Here is a 5,507-nt window from a genome sequence, read left to right as displayed (position 1 = left end):
TTCTTTATATTAGAAAATTCAAATGCAAAGAAAAATCCTTTTTTTTTTTTTAACCTTTTATCCTTATTCTGTATTATATTGGTCCAAACTGACATGTTATTAAGCAATGCGATAGTCATGGAAATTTTAATTTAATATTATCAAAATTTTTTCGAGATTATAATCAAATTAAAAAAAAGAAGAAATGTGAAAATTAAAAAAAAACAAAATTAGTTAGTGAGAAAGAAAAATTGGCAAAGCTGAAATTTTATAAACCCGTTTATTAATTAAAAGCCACCACTACAATAGAGGAAAGGAAAAAAAAAAGATTTAAAAAAAAAAATCCTGTCACAGTTCACGTGAACAATGACTTCATATTCTCTTTTAATCTATAAATATGAATGGTGTGAAAGACAAAATGTGAAATTGTCAAAATTTGCAAGTCGAAAAGAAATTTTCAAAAATTTCACACTTTGACTATCTATAATCATTTATGATTTTTGTGCTACACATGAAGCATGATAAATAATCTCATCATCATTCAATCAATAACTTTAACTAAATAATATTGAAATTATTTTCAAAACTGTGATACTTTGATTTCAACTTTCATTTAAAGTTAGATCAATCAAAAAAATAAAAATTTCACCTTTCAAATTAAAAAGAAAATTTTCATTAAAATATGTAATTATTTTGCTTACACAAATCAGGATGCAAATTATAAAAATTTCATCTCAAACAAGAAGTGTTAATTTTCCTTTTTTTTATATATAAAAAGAAAGTAGATAAGCTATTTTATATTATATCGATAAAACTCATATATTCTTACTTAGATATAGTATATCATAAACACAAAATATAATATGTACAGTGAGATACACATGTAAAGTATGTGAAACTCATGTATTTGTGTTTTTCACGAGGACAACTGTAAATGAACTGACAAGAAAACATTGAAGTAAGACAACAAAATAAGTTGAACCCTAGCATGACACACATGTATGTATCCTTGAGCTATATAGTAAGTTTGTCTATAAATAGCAACAAAACACTTGCCTGAATCACTACACCAAGAGATTAAGCCATTCGTTACTAAAAGAACAGCAGCAATGGCTCCCAAATTTTCCTATCTTCTTGCAACCTTCCTTCTACTGCTCTTTTCAATCCAGCTCTTTATAGCTCAGTCTGAAGGTCATGAGGGGAAAACTCTCAAATTTCTTCAAAGCCTAAAGGAAGTCCAAAAGGGCCAAAATGTTGTTGGCCTTAAGGAGGTCAAGAAGCACCTCAGGAAATTTGGATACTACCCAAGTGATGATGCCAATAATCTAACTGACGATTTCGATGACCTTTTGGAGTCTGCACTCAAAACTTACCAAAAATTTTACAAGCTAAAGTCAGGGGAAGTCTTGATTCTGCCACCATCAAGAATATGATGATCCCAAGATGTGGAGTACCTGATGTCACCAATCTCACATCCTCATCAAAACCAACCAGCAGCAGCCACCACAAGTCGAAAATGTTCCACATGGTTTCACACTATGCTTTTCCCGAGGAAATACGAAGATGGCCATCTTCTAAGTATCAACTCACCTACACGTTTCGCTCTGGAGTTCAAAACCCAAATGAGGCAGACATGAGGTCTGCATGTTCGCGAGCTTTTCAGAGATGGGCAAGTGTTTCCCAATTCACTTTTCAAGAAGCATCTACAGGTTCGAATGCTGATATTGTAATCGGTTTTTATAGAGGTGATCATGGAGATGGAGATGCTTTTGATGGGCCTTTAGGAAAGGTGCTGGCTCATGCATTTTATCCCCAAGATGGAAGATTCCATTATGATGCAGATGAGGATTGGAGTAATAATCCCAACATGAACCAATTTGACTTGGAATCTGTGGCTGCTCATGAAATTGGTCATCTTCTTGGGCTTGCACACAGTCAGGATTCAAATGCCATTATGTATTCAATAATTCCAATAGGGACTATCAAAAGGGAACTCACCCAAGATGATATTGATGGCATACATGCTCTCTACCCTAATTAATCAACCATAATCTTTGTTTTACATGGAATAATCAAAAAGCAATTAATTCACGTGGTCATGTTTAATTATCAAATATGAAAGGATCTTAATCCATATACAATGGATATTATTTTAAATTTCATATTTCAATATCTGCTATTCTAAGCTTAATAAAAGTGCCTTTCTTTTTAAGTTTAAGAATTTTTGTGTTTGTCATAAAAATTATAAAACAGAGAAAGACTAGCCGTTTTTTTTTTTTTTTCTTATTTTACGTAGAACACATATAAGGGACAACGCAAATTTTAATAGTCATACTAATTTTGTCAAGGCATGGTAATCTATATTATTATATTAGGAATCATTTATAACCTCTTTTAAAATAAATTAAGATGGTACATATGTGAGATTATATGAATAAAATTAATCACAATAAATATTTAAAATAAAATAGTAAAGTATGAATAAAAGAATATTTAATATTGTAAAATTAATTAGTTAATAAGCAAGAATTATTGATAATATTTAAAGAAATCTCTGATTTATATAGATCAGTTTAAGCTTATTGCTGTATATATATATGGGTAGAAGGCATCCAAAATATTGAATCCATCCACATTTCAATTCAAGCAATAAAATTTACCACAATTTCATACTTTCTTTATAAAATAATTGCAGTGCTAAAAATATAGTAAAATTTTTTTTCTTTTCATACAATATTGATTAGTATTTGCTTGTAATAATTATATTGTAACCTTCAAACCAATATAAAATTTTAGTTGGTAAGACTTTGTAATTAATTTATGATGCAATGCAAATATATTTATTTCGATTGCAAAATTGAAATCAAAATTTAGAATTTCGAAATTATCATTGTTTTATTATAAGCATAGAATTTATTAAAAAATTAACTACGAAAAACTTTGAGAGAGAAGATACAAAGGCTAAAAGGGACCCCAAAAAATAGAGATTAAAAAGCAAAAGAAAACCTAAAGCCACACATTAAACAGCTGGTGGGCGAGGGAACATAACCAAAAACAGAGCACCTCAAACTCTAAGAGCAGCAGAACCTAAGCTACAAAAACTGGCAAGGACCAAAGCTGACAAAACAATAACTAAAACATAGCAAACAACCATTGCAAGCAACATCGAAAAAAGGACAAGCAACATGGTAACCAACAAAAACCGAATACCCAAATAATCGCTCAGCCAAAAAGGAGAAAGGAACCGAAAACGAAACTTAAGGCATACCGCTCTGCAAAACCAAAACAGATGGAGAACGAAGCAAAACTCAAAACGAAAAAAGGGGTGAAAATCCTAACCAACTTAATCGATGCTCTTGAAAAGTGCCCGTTATTCGTGAATTTGTTTGAGTAAAAGTTGACGCACCTCATCAATTGGTTGATTTGTCTAGTAAAAGACTTTAAGCAATGTCAGTGTTCTATCTTCATCAATGGAGAAAATTCTCGTTGGGAGCGCTTTACTTTATAATAGGCCTCTCCGACATAAGCAAAATCAGGCCTAACCCAGTGGTTTAGGAAACACCTGTGGTCTACTATAAAAAAATTTGAAGCACCTCCTCTTTAGACCCCGAAAAGGATGAACCCAAATCCTTACCGACTGTTAGTCTTTCTCGCTTCTTCTTCAGCACTTAAAAGGACTGAAGCATCTAGAGGAATCGGGCTGGAACCAATAACAAAACGCCGATAATATAGATTCATGCGGCAAATGTCACTCTCAGCAAGCTTTTCGATTTGAGAACTGGACGAAGCTGGAGAGCTCAACTGCTTACCCTTTGATGTCTTCTTCCTTTTGCCAACATGGGAAAACTTTGGAGAAATATCTAAAAGTTCTGATAAAAGCTTGTTCTTTTTCTTTTTTCGTTTGAGCATTCTGTTAAACTTGACATAATTTTGAATTTTGAAAGAGGCCTGGAATGGGCTGCGCTTAAAGCTTCTTCCATGGGCTCATAGGGAATAACAGACAAAGCCATGGGAGAAGTTCCATTAGGCGTGAGGTCTGGATCACAAAGAGGAGGGTCGATTATGGCAACTCCTTGCTTTAAAAGCTTAATGTCAACATGAGACAAAAAGCTGTTAGCAGGGGGACAAGTTCACGTCTCCCAGTTGCCTCGAAACAATAACGAATGCCTGGGGGTCTTCGGAAGTTGCCTCTGCATGCAGGGAGCATGCAGATAAAGATGGTTCTTGCATGATCTCTGTAGTGTCGCCAACTGATCCTTACTTACCCCTAATCATAATCGGCTCTTCTCGAGCAGAGGAATGGCAGGCCGCATCATCCAACTCATTATTGCCTGCTTGTGAAGATCCATCTGAAGAAACTTTAGATGTTGAAGGGCAAATTACCCAGAGGAAGTAATTAAAAAAAAACAATACCAAAAGAGGGTTACCTTGCACTTATTTACCAGAGGTAAGTTAGAGGAGAGAGATAGTTAGACTCTAGTACGGGTAGCCATTTGGGGGAAAAAAGATAAAAAAAAAATTATGAGGACTGAAATGAAAAAAAATAATAAAAAACGAAATTGTCAGCCGGTCTCTATCTAGAGTAGTGACTATTTGCCACTCACACATAAAAATATTCTGTTATGGACTTATTTGTAAAAAGCCAAAAAAAAGTGGTGAGGTGTCAGTAAGTGGCTAATCATGGCAGCTAGATGCTACCATGGGTGGTGCCCAGCTGACATAGCTGGGTGCTACCCATGGTAGCACTTAGCTGCCCTTGGTCACCGCAAACTCAATATCCTAGCCCCCTATATATTTTCTCTCCCTCTCCCTGTCTCCCTTTCTCTTTCAGTGTTCTCTCCCTTTCCCTTTCAATGTTCTCTCCCTCTCACTGTTCTTTCTCTGTTGAAGATTAAAGGTATGTTTTTTTCTATCATTATATTTAGTGATAAATTTAATGTTAAAAGAAAAAATATTTATGGTAGTAAAATATTTTTAAAGTTTAATAGCGAAATAAAGTATTATATTATAGTTGAAGTAGTGTGGTTAAAAATTTGAATCAATAAAAATGAAAAAAAATACTATTAGTAAGAATTAAATATTTTGTTGTAAAATTTAAATTAGAAAAAATTATTAGTTATAAAATATGATATTATGTATAAAGAAGGAAATAAAATATTTGAAAATAGAAAAAATATTATTATTAGTTTTAATATGTATTGAGAAATTTTGTGAGGGAAAAAAATCAGGTGAAAGTAATATAAAATGAAATTTTTTAGTTATAAATAATGAATATATATTAAAAGTATAATAAGTGGAAAAAAATATGGAGATAATTTTATTTTTATTGTGCAACATATTTTTTTGGTAAAAGCAATTTGTAAATTTATAGACAATATATTACATGTTTTTTTAAGAAAAATGATGTAATATTGTTATAGTATATTTAAAATAAACATGGGATAAATTGATTTTTTTTTTTTTTGTGTACATGTAAATTGATTCTGGAAGAAGTGAAGTTGGTGGATTTAAGAGACTTTTCAATTTAA

At 32.1% G+C, this 5,507-nt stretch overlaps 1 pseudogene; it reads left to right on the top strand.

The window, feature by feature from the left end:
* The first annotated feature begins 1,048 nt into the window (after positions 1–1,048).
* Positions 1,049–2,191, top strand: LOC131176054 (metalloendoproteinase 2-MMP-like; annotated as a pseudogene).
* Positions 2,192–5,507: the final 3,316 nt, after the last annotated feature.

The sequence above is a fragment of the Hevea brasiliensis genome, chromosome 18 (assembly GCF_030052815.1).
Source record: "Hevea brasiliensis isolate MT/VB/25A 57/8 chromosome 18, ASM3005281v1, whole genome shotgun sequence".
NCBI lineage: Eukaryota > Viridiplantae > Streptophyta > Magnoliopsida > Malpighiales > Euphorbiaceae > Hevea > Hevea brasiliensis.
The sequence above is the reverse complement of the archived record's forward strand: the minus strand, read 5'-3'. Positions and strand labels throughout refer to the sequence as shown.